The sequence below is a fragment of the Struthio camelus genome, chromosome Z, assembly GCF_040807025.1.
Source record: "Struthio camelus isolate bStrCam1 chromosome Z, bStrCam1.hap1, whole genome shotgun sequence".
Taxonomy (NCBI): domain Eukaryota; kingdom Metazoa; phylum Chordata; class Aves; order Struthioniformes; family Struthionidae; genus Struthio; species Struthio camelus.
Window position 1 is genome coordinate 39566442 of NC_090982.1, and position 17365 is coordinate 39583806.

General features: G+C 40.9%; 1 long non-coding RNA gene across 1 annotated transcript in view; it reads left to right on the forward strand.

Annotated features, from left to right (window-relative positions):
• The window catches only part of LOC104150260 (uncharacterized), a 37617-nt gene extending 20274 nt beyond the window's left edge, over positions 1-17343 (forward strand). Inside the window, exons 6-10 of the long non-coding RNA XR_695558.2 lie at positions 50-238; positions 353-517; positions 15960-16074; positions 16779-17012; positions 17280-17343. This is a non-coding gene — a long non-coding RNA (uncharacterized lncRNA). The remainder of the gene's footprint in view (positions 1-49; positions 239-352; positions 518-15959; positions 16075-16778; positions 17013-17279) is intronic.
• Positions 17344-17365: the final 22 nt, after the last annotated feature.

The window sequence follows — 17365 nt, forward strand, 5'->3', positions numbered from 1 at the left end:
GTTGTAGGGACAGCTCATTTGTCAGTGATGTGGTTTTTGGCCCTATCAGGAAAACAAAACCAAAGGCTGCACGGTCAAATCAGTACAGTCAACTGAGGAAGGTGGATTCCATCAACTTGGGAGCAAATGTGGGGACTGAATTGGCAGAAATGTCCAGATAGTTCATGGGAGACTCAACTGGACAGCTCGTGCCGTAAGTGAAGCTGCACTTCTCAAGAGAAAGCTTGACCTCTACCAGGTATTTTAAACATCAAAGGGCAATGATGCATATGGGGGACATGAGAAGGCTATTTTTGCGAGGAGAATAATATTTTTTGATGACTGACGCATCTAATAATTCTTCCCATTACAGATGAACTGGTGTTGCACTGGAGTTTTCAATTGGCTGGATCTGGGCAGGAAGACCTCCACAGCGTACATCCAGAAGCAGCGGTCTAGTTCCTGCACTCTACTGCTGGCTGCAGTGCCCTTGTCACCAGTGTTCCTCAGGTCTTCCATTTAGCTGTTTGATTGGCAGGTAGGTTGAACCGTCCTATCTAGGCGCTCCTAGGACGCTCCTCCAGTATTAAATGTAGTTGAATGGTGTTTTTTTTTTTGCAAAGAAGTTTAGAAAAGCCCCCACCACCCTTGAAGTGATGTAACCATACATTCCTCGGCTTGTGAAATCAGCATTTAATCTGCTTTTCCCCGGAAGGTGGGGCAGAATTTGGAAATAAGAGCTTATATTCAAAGTTTGCTGTAACAGGAGACGCAGTGCATTCGCAAAGCCCTGTGCTTATACACACCCGCCAGGTGCAAACACAGACTTGTATGAGCACGTTTCGACCGTTTACCAATATTTGCCAATTCAGTGTTCTTAACTATGTGCCAATGCAAAATCACCTTTTATGCTGAATTTTAAAATGCTGATGTACACATTACAAATGTTTTTAATTTGCATACCATGTTTTGAATGCAAAGTAGGAATGGATGAACCCCAAGAATATTTGTGTGTTCATATAGCAGAATGATCGTTCACTCAACTCTTCTGCCAGCGACCAACTATTTTTTCTGACGATGGTTTATGTACTACTCCATGTTTCTCATAAATAACTAGATATGTGGAATGTATTAAGGATGTAATCAGCTTGGTATTTGGATTACATTTCTCTTCAGCTCCCATTACAATCAGTGTAAAGGTTCCCTCTGATTTCAACGAGAGTTAGATCAGACCTGGGGCACTATTTTTTTAAGGCCACATTAAGTGCTGCTGTTCATTGACATTGTTTCCCAGACACCAGCAATTGTTCACTGACCCAGATGTGAACTTGTATTTTTTTCTATCTCTGTTTATAGAGACCCATTCTCAGTCACGCTTATCTAGCCCCGTCACAGAGACCTGTTTAACTTGCTGAGAAGTTGTGATGGAGCAAATCAGAAAGCCTGCAGCAAACTGTTTATAGCTGAGTCTGTCAGAACGAGTATTAAAAAAAAAGGCAGAGAAATAATATTTACATAGAGTAGGGACCTCTATTTTACTCTTCCTACTTCTGGGCCATTACTCAGCTGTAGGAAAGGAGGTTAGTACTCAGAAGTTTTTAAAAAAAAAAAAAAGTCACTAGATGCTGAAATAGGTGGCCGTTCTCCTCAGCCTAGTACTTCCACCTGACAAGGCAAGATGATAAATTTTGCAGAGCTCCAGGTTCGTTTCCAAATTCCTGCCCACGTTTTTGAGCAACGTTCACTCTTGCAGGACTCAGAACCCATTTCCCCTAGCAAAGGAATCTAAAGCGTTGTGTGAAGCTGATAAAAAAAGGCTGGTGAAAGGCAGAAAGGAAACAGAAACGATCAAAAGAGGGGTATTCCTATCTGCAGAACACAGCCTGCTTCTGATGTGATGGTGATGATGATAATTTGTGAATACGTTTTGCAGCACAGCATTTTTAGCCACATTTGGGTTCTATAAAAATTTTCTCTTATTCACATAAATATTGCTAATGCACCACAGGAAAACTGCGTGATGTTTCAGCCTTTCAGTGCTAGTTGTGTTTGCAACAAGGGTCGCAACCCTAAAAAAAAGTCATACGTACAATGACCTTAAAACTTGCTGACTTCAGTGGCGTTACTTTGCATGTGTAAATGAACGCGTTATTTTTCTTCTCCATTATTCACTGTATGCATGTTCAGAATAATTAGAGACAAATATCCTAAAGCTCTCAGGCAATGTTTGAGTTCAAACGCCAAAAAACCTTTCCCGTTCCTTTTGCTCTCGTTGCAACTATCTTTAGATGATCTATGAGTTTTTTTTAAATGAATGTAAAGCTACAGAAAAGAATGAGCTCGCTAGCAAATAGGTAGTTTTTCAGTCTAAAATCTGCACAAGATGTAAACTTTACCATGAATAAAAGAACAAGTCAAAAAGCAAGTATTTCTTCTCCACTGACAGAGGAAATGTCATCAACTGCAGGATAGGTTTTGTTTTCAAAAGAGTATAAAAAATGATTATCAGTGTGCTCAGGCTTGTCTGGAATTTTTGGAGGGTTTTCTTCAATTATTCTGTGATGCAATGGGACTCCAAAACAACCCCAGTGCGGGGGGATTTGCTCTCTCTTGAATACAGCCTACGAGATGGCAATGTAAATCAAATCAGCAAAGAGATTCATGATAAAAATGTGGATAAAGGATTGGCTTTTTTTTTTCTTTGGCAAGAAATGTAGTAAGAATATTTTTGTGTTTTGTGTTTTTGTGGCTGCGTTCTAAACTGGTTCCATGATATGGCCACACTTAAACAATCTACCAGACAGGTGTATTTTAAAATGTGGTTGAGCAAACAGTTGAACTGACATATTTGAGTAGTAATCTTCAGCAGGAACACGGAGCTGTGTGGAGGTCAAGACAGGGTTATTCTTAAACCGGATCTGCCTTCACATTACTCCCTTTTTGCAAATATTGAATCGCACTTGGAATGGCAACTGATGCATGTGGCTGAGCTGCAATTATGAAAACTGCAAAATGTAAAAATAAGCCTGGTTATTGACCTAGGCTTCTCACTCAAGCAGAACAGGCGCGCGTTACAGACCGGCAAGCTTGGAGGTATATGACAGCCTGTGAATTTCACTGCTCTGTCCGACACACGTTACATTTGCTGCGTACTGCTATTTAAACATGTAAACACCAAGATAAAATACTTCAGGAAAACTTTTGAAAGGCAAATGCCCCAAAAATGGTAATAATTTTGGCCTCGAAGTACAGCAGAATGAACACTTTTTAACTGGAATGTCAGTGGGTTCTTTGCTGACGTACCCCATGGCAGCTCGGTTACCTCTGCAGTTGACTTACTGATAAAGTAGATTAATATCTGACTCATTTGGCCTTCTTTTGTGGTGAACTGATAATACTACCTTTTCCACCTTTTTGGCACACCTAAATAGACCTACTGCCTGGCGAGTGCAGGAGTATCCAGTTCACGTTCCTGTCCAGACTGCGGGGAGAGGGGACAACTGAGAAAGCTGCAGCGCTCTGTTTTCATGCTCGGTATAGTCTACTGCAAAGTGAGCACCCCCAGTTTCACATCACAACCATTACAGCTGTAATGAGGGATCTCTCTCCTTTTATACAGCATAAAGCATTTGAATACCTTGGAGTTGTGTTTCCCTTGTCCGTCTTGCACATTGGTATAGGATTCTGCTTGTTGAAAGGCTGGTCCCAGACTGCACAAAGTGTGTTTCCTCTCTGCTGAAAAGTAGTTAGTTGATTTTACCGCAAAACATCCCTCTTGCCTATCAGATATGCAGTAACACGCTTGTAAGCGGTCGCTGCATGAAACGCGAAGTTTGAAATGACGCGGTTGTCTGGGAGGGTTTTTTAGCCATCAAAATGTAACCTTAGGTTACATTTTTTTGCACAAAAGCTATTCCATATATGACAGTATTCTGTCTTTAAAGAATAGGCAGGCATACATTATTTTTAGACTAGGACAGTGATAAATGCACTAGAGATGCAACACGGCCTCTTGGAAATTGTTCCCATGTGGGCAAGAGGAAAGTGTCACATGGCGTTAGGCACCAGGACATAGACTGTGTTCTGGGCTGTGGAGAAAATTGATTGTAATCTTCTGTGAGTACATTTACAATAAAGTTTTTTGGCAAAACCATTAATTTGATTGGACATACAGACTGTTGTGCGAACAACCTCCGTTTGCAACTTCTGCAGGGAGCACCCATATCTTATTAAATTCCTGTGCTGTAAGAAATACCACTGAAAAACAAATTTTAATGGGTACGTCTTAACGGCTCTGACTGAGCGTCAGCAATCATATTGCTTCTTCAGAGGAGCTGGATAGCTTGAATGAAACACTCAGAGAGGCTGTGCAGCTGTGAAAGATAGGTTACTGAATTTAAATGATTCAGCACAATCGTTAAAATTCCTGAAAATGTCTGCAAGTCATTGCACACAGATATTTTCAGATTACCCCTTGAATACAGGAGGATTGGCAGTGAAGAAAAGAGATGGCTGTGAAAAGATTGTCAGAAAGCCTTTTTTCCATGAAAAAAACAGTGCCAATTGTGGAGTTGCAAACTACCTTTTAGTGCTAGTTAGCAGTTGTGGTTTCAAGAGAAATAAATGGCACATACTAAGGAAGGCAAACCAATGTTGCATTAATGACCCGACACCAAACATTCTTCATACTCAGGCTAGTCTGACTGGCATGCAGATTTGTTTCATAAACAAAAAGTAGTGTTTTCTCTCTAAACAATTCATTGTGAGCAATTTGTCATTGCAAACAGCTTCTGGCAGTTGACCAATTCCTTTCAGAGAATCTTTCTTTAAACCAACTGGCCATTAAAATCTTTCCCTCCAACAATGTCTCTGATTCATTCGCAATGAATAATTTGCTGGGATTACTGTATTTGCTGTATGAGATGGTATAAAATTTTTATGTCAGAAGCAAAATTGTTAACACTAAGTTATCATTTCGTTTTCTTTCTCACCTTCCCCCTTCATAGTCAGGGTCTGAACCCATCACATTTCTCAAGGCCAAAAAGAATTTGTCTGACTAGAGCTATTGATTGGCCTTAAATACATGTACTTCAGATTTTAAGTCATTATTTTCTTTTCATCACGTGAAAAAAAAGGAACAGAGTCCACAGTAGAGGAGAATAATTAAAATTACTGCAAATACAGAGAAAGAAAATGTAAGCATTATGATAAATATAAAATCATGGATGATTGAAAACGTGAAAAAAGAGATTAACAGAGTCCACTCGATTCACATTTGGGCATTTACCAGCTTCTAGCCTGGAACGTTAAACAGAAGAATATATCAGTATTTACACTACCTTCTGTTAACATTTTAATGTTAACATACACTTTATATTCCTTTCTCTTACTTATTTTCCTGCCTCTCAGTCAACAGATTATTATTTATTCCTCCACTGATTTCAAGTGTTAGTAATAGCTATTATGTATGTTGAGTGAGATAGAGGTATTTTGGTTATATGCGTCATCTACCTCTGTAGGAAAGAGAGCGTTAAGTTGAAGGTGTTGGATTGGGAAGTGGAAAATCTGAAATTCAGCTCAGACTGTCGTGGTGATCAATTTCTGTTCAGTTCCTGTTGCCCTTTGTAATCCAGAGGAAGTCACTTCTGCAACCTGTAACTTTATTTTCTCATCTGAAAAATGAAGGCAGTAATCTTTGTGGTCTCACAAGTGTTGTCCAATGCTAACCTCATTGGTGTCTATGAAGACTGTAGATAATTTGGTGACGAGAGCAAAGGAAAGGCCTGTAAAAAAAGATAAAATAAACTATGTGAAGGAGGAATTGATTTTAACCATAGCCAAGAATATTTCCTGTCAATACTGACATATTAATTTCATTTTCCGTTACCTCTAGTTGTTTTGTTTAAGTTAAAAAAGTAACCTCCCAAACTGTTTAAGCTATCTTATTTATTGGACTGTTTCTAGGTTGCAGTGGTTGTGCAGAGGCTTAGCAAAGTTTACAGACTGTATTACAAAGTGTTATTCTATGAAGCAGCAATGGCCAATCTTGGCCAATCTTTATACAGAACTTGCATGCTTTTAATTTGAGGTAGCGCTGACCTGGTTTCTGATACCATCCTTGTTTAATGCAAATTAGACTGATTAGGGAGTCTGTGAGCTTCCCTGAATATGAGTATAAAATGAGTCTCTTTCTGTTTCGGCCTTCTGGACTAAAGAATGAAGGACGCATACCTCAGAACTAGTGGATGACAGTAGAGAGGGTAGTTGTATCGGATAAAGAGGAAAAAAGGCAAGCCTAAGAGAGTATTAATTTGCTAGTGGGTTACCCCGGCATTCCCAGGTGACCACATCTAGCTTCTGATGCCTTAAAACGTCACCTTTGTTAGGCAGCGTGAACAACCTGTAGTTCAGAAAATCTAGTTTCCTTTAGCTTTCAGTGTTGAGAGCTCATGTTATTGGAAAATGCAGTTATTACTAAGGAAGAGTCTTACATGTCATAAGGAATCCAAACAAAAGATAAAAACAAGATGAGTATTCTCATAAGTAAATAAATAAACTGGTCAGCACAGAGACTGCATGATGTTTGGATGATTTCAGTTCAGCTTGGCCCAGTAGCTAGACTGTCCTTTCCTAATATTGCTGTGAACCTTATATGCTAATGTGCAGTGTATCCCCAAGTGTATATACAGTATACCCCCAAGAATGCCCTGAAGGGCCCAGAAAAAAACAGTTTGTAGCACAAATACTATCCCTGCCAAATATATAATCTGTGGAGTGTGGGGACTTGAGAATATTGTCCTGTGGCAAGATACATTCCATTTCCACTCTACAGGACTTAAAATTATATTAATTGTGTGGTCTTATATCTTCTCTCACTGCTGCAGACAAAGCTTGGATGACTTGAAAGGCTGTCGGGTATTCAAGACATACTTGCTATCAGTTTGGAAGCACCAGCTTCTTTATCATCACTCACTCCCCAGTGCTAGTCAGAGGATTGAGTTATTGACTTAGCTATGTTTTCTCGATACCAGTGTAAGCTGATGCGGTGGACAGGTACAAGGAGCGCGATGCAAGCGAGAGAGGACAAGCTATGTTGTCATGTGAGAGCCTTCCATGTGCAAAGGAGCAAACACTTAACAAATGTACAAGAACATGACATTTCCAGATTCACCTATGAAAGGTCTTAGTTGCACATCTGCTGGTGTGTTGCAGATGTTATTTAATTGTAATCTCTATTTTATGAGGTTCCACTGTGAATTAGGCAATTCTTTAGTAGGGTTTCCAGGTCGCCACTCACAGTGATTTAATATTCTGGGACCATTAAATATTCTGGGAGCAGACCTGAGGGGATTTGATGACTTCTGTGTCATCAGTTTTAGTTTCCTGTCATCATTTTCATAAATGGCAAAGGAGAGGGAGGAAGGGGTGAAGGAAGCAGGAAGAATCCACTTGAAAATGGTAAGGTTTTTCCCTTTGTTATTTCTGTGGGATTTCCAGAACTTCACTGCGCTGATGATTAGGAATCTCTCCAATTCCAGCATAAGTGAATTTCTGAATAGCGTGTATCCTGCTGTCCATGTGCCTACATGTCCTTCAGTTAATCTTTCTTACCTGCCACCGGTAATCCAGAATATGTATTATCTCTACCATGGGTGCAGATGCAGCTCAGATCCAATAGCGCTGTCTGTACCTGGAACTGGAAGCACTGGGCAAGGGAGGGAGCCACCAGGAGCAGATACAGAGTTAAATGTATCCTCACTGAATGCGCTCAGACCAGTGACTCGGTAACATCGTGCTGCTGGGCCTGAGCGGAATCCAAGCGAAACTCCTGCTTTTGCATGTCTGCTGTATGACCAAAAATCTGTAATTTTCAGACTTTTCTTGTATTGAAAGTGAACATCAGTCAACAAGACTTTGGAGGGCTAGTGGGGTGGAGATAAGGTCAAGCACAATGTTAACGTAGCATTTCTTTGTTCCTGTTGTCTCATGTGTTAGCCATTATTATATCACGGGCCAGAGTACCTAAAATGAGCTGCACTCTCCTAGCCAAAGGCTATAGCAGTAATGGACAAGAAAAGATAAGACAATATGGAAAATGAAGACTTAAAAATTTCTCTTCCCCTTCCTAGGCACTGGCCAGTATAATATTCCCATGTCCATAACAGGTGTACAGGGGGCTATGAGCAATTAAGAATTTCAGAAACAGGGACAACCAAATGAGTATCCACTGAATGTCCTGCCATTTAGGTAGTGTGCGTGACTTATCAGATTTGCAAAGCAATTGCAATGTTTAATTTGGCTAAAACTCTCCACCACTGGACTCTGTCTGTCTGTTTGGGACATTTGTCCAATATGTTAGACTAATTCAGCATGCATAGGGAGCGCCTCACTATGCCTGCCTTGGTAGGATTCATTTTTGTAAGCGTTTGCCATCTATCTCGTAGGTCTGGTGCGTCCTGCTGCACTAGACATCCTATGATTACAGGCTCCAGGGAGGGTCTCCCACATCACTTGCTGCAGTCCCAGCAACACTCACATTTCCCTCTCCTGATCTGGTTGGCACCCCCATACTTTGTAAGCTGTAGGTTCACCATCTCTGCTATAATTTATGTCATAACACACACCTTATTATTCTCATCTCCTCTGTGCGATATGGATCCCTGACTTGCCGGGAATGTAAATTAAATACAATCAGTATTATTGCATCTGCCTTTCATTTCACAGGCTTGATCCTTGATATGTGGGTGTACATGTACCATGGGTACTATTTTTTTTTCCCTTATGTCCTTAATCCTTTCTAGTAATTCCAGAAGATATCTGTAATAGGCCTGTCAATCAAAAGGGAGCCAGAGGAAAATGCTGCCTCAAAGTACAAGGTGGCCTTGGCAGACTTTCAACAGTGCTTGCTAATCCTCAGACCGAGTGGCAACTGCAAAGCTGCTGAAACAGCTGGCAACAGGGCTCACCAAGAAGTCAGTTGCCATCACTAATAAAATGTTATCTACAGACTGATAGCTGGGTCCTGAGAAAAATAGAAGAGCTACAACTTCTCAGACCAAGTGGCACTAAGGTATGAAGGATCTTGTTTAAAGTTCAGAAGCAAGCTTTCTACCTAACTTAGAATATGTGTGTATGTGTCTGTAAAATTATATTTTTCCACTTAAGTAATCTCAGAATCTTTTCCACTGAAGTCCACAAAATCTATTGCGTAGCCTAAGTGCTTTGACAGTATTTGATCACAGAGCAGTTGCACAGGAATTTCACCAATGTGAATATGTTCAAAGAAACAGAATCTTGATGCATTTTTTCTACTTTTTCATCCTGTTAGATTCCTTAAATGAAAGTCTTTCTGATTAAACAGAATACATATATAGTCTGTAATTTAAACACTTAAATAGATGTATAGTTCCTCTGTGATATCCAGATAGCTAACCTATATGTAACAAAAGGCCCTGAAAAGAGACTACAAAAATCAGTTTTCTTAAAAAAAAAAAAAAAAAAGCATACATAGGATACAATATTGATTATTTCTTCAGGAAGAACTGAAATTGCTTCTCCCTTTTTTCTTAAGAGTAGGAGCTTCATGAATTTGCATGCAACATTGAGCTCTTAATCTTATTTACTTACTCTGCTAATGTTTTTCAAGGATAGAAAATATGCATTTTTACTGCAATTTATGCAATGATCATTGAAAGCGATGGTTTACTTGGAAGCTAAGGAGAATAATAAATGTTTCATAAGCATGATACCTTTCAGTATAGCATGCACTTATAATTGCAACTTTTACATCCAAACACAGTGAAGTGGCAATTCACAAGCAATTAGTAATAAAAGCTGATTATCCTATGGTTTGCATCATATCTCTGCATGTTTTGAATCTCCTAACTTCTCTCGGTAAGATCAGTCTTTGGGGCTAATCTCTCCCACGTGAGCAATGCTAGAAGATTGCCTTCACTACAGAGCAACAGAGAAATTGTTTAAGTAAAGGTAGTGACTGTATAAATCATAAGCCACTTTCTCAGATAAACGCCATTAACTAAGTCTGTGTACAAATGTGACACTGTGCTTCCTTGCCTTTGACAGCCCTTTGGAAAGGCTTAAATGTACAAGCTCTGACTAAAGCTTTCAAAAATTCATCGCTGAATATTTGTTAACCTTGTTCCCTGTGATAGCTGTAGAACAAAGATCATACTCTTCAAATGGAGATAAATTACTATCTTTCAACAGATTATCGCCAGTCTTAATCGAGTTTGCTCCTACAGCCGAACAGCCAGTGACCTTGTTACTTGCACAACAAACATCTCTGCTGTTTCCCGTGTGCAGGAAATACGTTTAGTCTAACGAGCCTGCTGCGAACAGTTCCATGGATTTGGTATAGTTACAGCTTTTATAGGTAAGTTAGGAAATTCAGCCGGCTGGAGGGTAGAGAAAAGCACACTGACTAGTGCGTGGTGGCAGGCGCAGAATAATCAGAAGACAGAGAAGGTCCTAGGGAGGTTAAATAAAACGCTGAGATTTTCACACTCTCGTTTGAAACATGAACATCTCCCCCATCGTTTGTATATCATAATTTGTGTGACTTAGCTAAATTTCAAATGGAGCTTGTGTATATCGGTCACCTCTTCAAAGGGCATGCTGCATCCTCAGCCGATGCCAAACGGCACAGCACTGAGGATTCCCAGGGTGCCGTACCACACCTCCTCCAGCTGCGAGACTGTCTAGGCAGCTGGGTCTCCTCTTACTGTAGTGTAAGACAAGGTGATCTGGGCAGATAAGATGGGGCCTTCCAGTGTAGCTATGTGCCTTTTCCAAGGGTTCTTTGCTTTTGTTTTATTTCAATCGAGAGGACTCCTGCAACCCTTTATTTGACATCAGCATTTCAGCACCCATTTTTCATACTGGAACACGTTGGCTTGGCAGGAGCTGCGCTTCAGGGAGTTGGCACTCGAGCTGATTATGGCCTGGCTCGCATTCTTTGCAGAGGTGTTGGGGTGGAGATTAGAGCGTTATTAATTATCTCGTAACGGCATTAAATCCCGCACTGCGTGGAGCTTTGGACTGCCCGTGCCAGCCCCCATTCAGCAGAATCAGATTAGACAGCACCGGTTTAATATGCAGTTTTTGCAGAGAGCGCGCTTTTTTTCCCCCCCATTAACAACATGACTTTTATTGGAATCGGCCCCTCTTAATGTTTCACAATGGCACAGCATGGGAAAAGACGAAGCTGCGGTGAAGGAACCGTTCCTTGTTCTCTGAAGCAGCCCGTGCACTGGTGGGCAGAGCTGTCTGAGCACAGTTCAGAGTCAGTCCTGACAGGAAAGGTAAGCCGGGGCCACTCTGAGATAAAGCGTTTGGCATTACAGCGATTCTATGCATTGCAGCTATGAGACTTTCTGTGCTCTTTCTTCTCCTTTCTTTTTAGTTTAATAGCTATGGGTTTCACTGAGTATTCTTTTCATACCTTTTGGGAAAAAAAAGCCCCCTTGTGAACGTTGCAGAGTGCTTCACTGCCTCAGTGGGAGTGGAGGTCACCCAGCACCATGTAGAATTAGGCCATTAACAATGACATGCTGAAGCAAAAGGAAGCCTTCATTGCATGCTTCTCAAAACTGCAGCAAGGGAGATAGTAACATTTTGCCCTCACCGTGGAATTTGGAAAAAGTTTCGAGGCCAGTAATGATAATAAAAAATAACCGCTGTCACATAGCCTGGAGACAAACCTTCATAGGAAGCTTCCAAATGATTTTTTTATGCATTTCATGTTCCTCTGGCCTCTTCCGTGTCTGATCAGTCTCCACGTTCTTCCGGTTTCTCCGGCTTTTGTGATCGTTGAACTGCCCCTGCAACTGTTCCTTATACACTACTATAACAGGCTTCAGATAAAAGAAAAAAAAAAAAAACTTTTGCTGCCTTTCACTCATTTGCCCAGTCTTCTACTGCATGAGGTGATTATCCCAGGAAATGGTTAATGGTGCTAAGTGTTTTTATATACTAGAGGAGACCCCAGGATTTGACTGTTACTTTTGTAAGTGAGCCCATGTAATTTTGTTTTTTTTAGGGGATAGGAAAGAGGCTGTTGTAATCATATGGCCATGAAATGAGCTTCTTTTTTCTAACAAAGCAGCTTGTGAGACTCCCATCACAAATGTAATAGTAAAACCTTAAATCCAGAGGGGTTTTTTTGGGTGGGAGGGCCAAAATAATTTGCTAGAACCTCGAAATAACACTTACAAGGTTCAAATGTGAAAAAGCTAAGCACCTTCTAGTGTTTATCATCTTTTGACTTTGTGTTTGGGTCAGCTGAGCTCTGCTTTGTGGAGAGAAGGATAGTAGTGAATTATCTCTGCGTTCTCCTTCCCTTGCTTAATCCGTTGAACATCCCGAGGTCCCTGGCAGGGCTATTGTGCGTACAGAGGTCACGGCTGCTTGACTTCTAGTCCGTAATCACAAGCAAACCCCACTAAGTTGTCTGGACCCAAGGCTTAGGTGGGACTGAATGGCGCACAAGCAGCGACAGCAGCTTCGCACCATCAGCTAGATGGAGTCATAGCTTAGGTCGTAGGAGCTGTTGTTCAGCTGCCTCCTGCAGCTCACAGCCGCATCTCCAAGGCAGGAGTCTCAGACCTGCAAAACACTGCCCCGTGAACCTCCACAGATTTGCGTGCCCGTGTACTCCCTACTTTATTTACCCTTTCAGGCCTGCATTGACCCTTTGAGGTACTCCTTGAGCATTGCAAAGCTGTCTTAACATAGGGCAGAACTTGCTCTCTTAACTCAGCTTTGTTGTAGGTTCAGGCTAGTGAATCAACAGGGCAGTGAGGCATGGGAATACTCACATACCCCTGTGCAAACAGGAACTTGCAGACCAGCTAGTTAGGCTGACAAATGCAGGCTTTGCATGTATATGCAGGTATGCAGATACACTTGGCATATGTTCAAATCAGCTGCTCTGCTTCTTTTAATTTTACGCACAGTCAAAGGTTTTGAGGAACTAGTGCAATTGTTTTGCAAAGTCAAACTGCTGAGCTTTTTTTGTTTTCAGCTGAAACACTCCGTAGGAGCTATGGAGAGCCTTTTTGGAGACAGGCCCCACATTAGCAAGGCGTTGCTTGTGAGGAAAGCTTTGTCTCGTCTTTGCAGAGATGACTCCAAGAACTTCATCAGGCCACCTCTGTGCATCATAAAATCGCACACTATTGCATGTTAGTGAATAAAGTATCAGAGGGAGCCAAAAGAATTTGTGTTTACACAGGGCAGAAATCTTCTTGTGTAGTGCATTGCAGCTTTTATTATGATGCATGTTTATTGCTCATAACATTCGAGCTTCCACAGATTTCCAGCCAATTCATTCTCTTGATCAATGGCAATAACTGTCCTATCGCCTCTGCGCTCTCATATGAAAAATTCCCTGAAGTGGTGGAGGCTTAGGCTACTAGAGGTGCCTTTGTTCTCCCTCGTTCTTTCTCTTCCTGTAATTCAATCTCTTTGTTTTGTACAAAAAAATTTGCTGCAGCAAAGTGTTTCTGGGCTTGCGAATGCATAAGGGAGTGGGATGGGGTGTTGTGAGGTTGCCTGTAATCACAAGGGACCAGGTGATGGCTTAAGTTTTATATTCCTGTTGCTTTTCTAGGCAAGAACTTCAGCCGTCAAACACAGGCTGATCACTTTGCTATTTTTAAGAGTCAGGAATATACCACATGTGTAAGCATCTGTATTGAGTAAAAAAGATTGTGCGTGTGAATTTGATATTTGCAGGAAGAGAATTATGCAACTATTTGGAGACAACCGCATGCACCAAGACTGATTCACTCTCAGCTATGCTAACTGAGGAATAGATCAGGCAGGCTACTGGCTGCAAGACTTTTGTGCATCATTGCACGTTTGACCTTTCACATTCAAGCCTGAAATGTCAGTGATCTGCATTTTTGTTCGTTATACAACTCGAGCTGTGTAACTAGCTAGTGTTGTGTTTTTACTACTCTTTGTTTTTATTATTATTCTGTGGTTAACCCCAGGACTCCAGAGGAACTGTTGCTTGCTGTATCACACATGCTAATTTTGCTTACCATGCACATTTTTGTCTTTGCATGACTCAGAAATATGGCTCAGTGAATCCACTATAAGTGGACCACAGTTAGGAAAGAGCCTGTAACTCCACAAAAGTGTTTGTTTGCAGAACAGCTGAGACAAAAATGTTCTGTGAGGCTTTTTCTTGTATATGTTTTCAGAAGCATGCTTAAAGCCTAAGCTGTAATCTGTCTTGGGTTGAGAGTTTGCTTGTTTGGTCGGGTTTTGGCTTCCTTGTTTGCCACTCTCCGTCTGTTCGTCTCTTCTTCTTACTGTGCTTTTGTGTAAGAAACATCGTCCCTTCTTGTTTTCTCCGTTGAGCCTTTTGCACCATGACATCTGGACAGTGGTGGATTTTGCTTAGCATTCAAATGGTTGGATTAATAACGGGCTGGAACTCGAGGGAAGTTATGTAGAATTCTTTCAGATACGCCCCTGAATTTGGATAAAATTTATTACAGATGTCAGTGTTGTCATAAACTATTTTAGGCCCTTCCTGGCACTTTCAAAAGTCTGCCAAAGAGAATGTTAGTCTCTTATTAAATTTTTGGCTATTTTTTACTATTCTTTTTGCAAATTTTACCCAAAGAGCACCAAAAATATAAAATTACTGTACCATTATCCTTGAGGTCAGCCCTTCACCTGCTATAAATATATCTAGCTGGACACGATTTTATGTGGAAACACACCTTTTGCATTCCCTAAATGCTGGCAGGTGCAAATGCCCAGGGATAAGTTGATTGATATTATTATATAAAGCCTCCATATGCTCAATTGATATTATTATATAAAGCCTCCATATGCTCAATATATTTAATTATCTGATAACAATTGTTCTTGGTAACTGATTAACATTGGGACTTCCTTTCTTCCACTAGCATCAGCAGTGTTCACCTCTGCATATATTTGCTTATATGCAACCAAGAAGTTGTTGAAGAGGACATAGTTCTTCTAACACTTCAGACAACTCGTCCCCTACTTACTGTGCCAGCGCAGTACCTATTACTGTTGTTCTAGGAAGGTAACATGCTTCCTAAATGAAACAGAATTTAGCAGATCTCTAGCTAGTAAACTAAGATCAACAGGTCAAGTTTCTTATCAGCAAAGTGACACAAGAAAATGGGTGGAATGGAAGTTCTGGGAAGAAGCGATCCCCTCAGCTCACGCTGTATTTCTAATGAAAATGCCTGAGCTTGAATGCTAGATGGCGGTGGGTGAGTCACTGCACTGAAGTACCTGCTTCCTCAGGAAGAACCTAATTCTCTTTACTAAGTTGATGCGGAACATAGAGCAAATAGCCTCCTAAAGCCAAGTGCTTTATTTTAGCTCGTTTTCTTGGTTTTAAAACAGGAGGCCTACATTTCCACATTACTTAGGGCCAGATTTTCAAAACGGCTGCAGCTACAGCACACAACTTCAGGGTATGTGACATCCTGGAGAGGGGTCCCTGTTGGAGGTGTGCAAACTGTCTGTGGAGGGCTGGGTGAGAGCTGGGTCCATCCCCAGGGGTTCAGCACAGCCGGCACAGTGAGGCTGCGCCTGTCCATCCCAGAGGGCCAACAGGCAACGCAGCCTTGTTCTGCATGTCGGGGCTGAAATCTCCTCCTGCAGACCACTATCAGCAATCTTTCCTTCAAAGATCATCTCTCTTTCTTTTAAATACGTCTAGGGAGTATACAAGTTGCACAAAAAGTCACCTCGTGAGTTGTCTTTCCAGTCTGAGGGAAATAAGATCTTCACCTCCGTCTTTGTTTTCCCACTAAATCACCAAATGACAGGGCGTTCTGGGTTTGAGGCACTCTTGAGTCGTTCTCTTGAAGCTATTTCACTCAGAAGAAAACAGTACCGAATTAGCAGGATTATTCCCAGAGAGGGAATAAGATTCTCTAAACTTTGTTCTCATCCTGCTTCAGGGACTGTTTATATTGGCATGGAAAGGGCTAAAGATAAACATGGATGCATCTTATCAATCTGAGAACCCATGTAATATTCATCTGTGAAGGCAGAGTTAGAAAAGCGTGAAACTAGGTGAGTACAGGAAATACTAGCTTTAAAAAGGAGCAGCATAAAGGGACAAAGTTAATTGCAGACTCATGAGAGCAGCAGGGAGCAGCAAAAGACATTTATGGAGAAAGGAAGGGTGACAAGAAGGGAGTAGAGAAGTAAACGAGACACAGAGAAGGTCATCAAAGCTGGAGAAGGCTAAAAGGCTGAAAACAGTAAGAGAACAGCTAAAGGGAACAGAAGAGCAGTAAAAAGATTTATGCAAAATGATGGAGCCATTAGTGATTCCACTGTTAAAGCTGGATTGACTCTGTCTGCTAAAATGGAGCTTACATCCATTTATTAAGCAAAAGAGCAAATGTGGATCCTAACCAAAATTACACCACCTCTTCTGTAGATAATGATTCAATTTTCTCAAAAGTTACAAGAAAATTGTTGAAGGAAATTGAACAAATACCGTTCCAGTCAGAGATTGTTAAAACTCACCTGAAGGAATTATTCTGAAGTTTCTCTCCATATTCATATATTTAAAGGAGGAGGAAAATTACAGCTGCAGATCCTGAGATTGAATGGTATCCATCACAGTCGTAGCGCACAAGAGTCTGTCACTGAAGCCAATAGGAGAGGAAATCATGCCACTGGCCTGAATTTCTAGATGAGCAGGCTGAGCTTCGCTGCACAGTGTTGGGCATGTTTTTCAATTCTGCTTTTTTTTTTTTTTTTTCCAGGAACGAAGCAGAGAAAACTTGAAGATAGTCGATGCACTCACTCACTAATGGCCGTATGTTTCAATAACAGTCTTGTGGGCAGCAACATGGAACAGAAACTAGACTGTGGATGTTTTACTGCAAGAAAACTAAACAAATCAGCACAACAAACTCCACTGCGTTACTGTTTGTCTTGGGAAACACTTCTAAGAATCAGTGAGACTTTCCACAGAGGATTTCTTCAACAGAACAAAGGCAAATATTTTCCTAGGGAATTTTGTTGTTTATAGTAAATGTATTTATATTTATAATAAAATAAGTAAAGGGATAATATAAAATAATAAACTAGTAACTGTTAAAGTCATTAATAGTAAATAATAAGTGACAAATGCAAATAGCAAACTAAAATATATTCATATTTGTAACAACTTTATTGCTGCATTATTCATTCACTGGCTTTTGGATAAGGTGACTGACCACTGTGCCTAAGAAAATCTCTTCTTTATACTCTGCAAAGCTCAGGAACCAGAGCAGGATTCTGACACCTGACATCCAAGTCATCTGGATTTTTCTACACCTTTAAGGAGGCACTGTGAGAGAAGACCTGT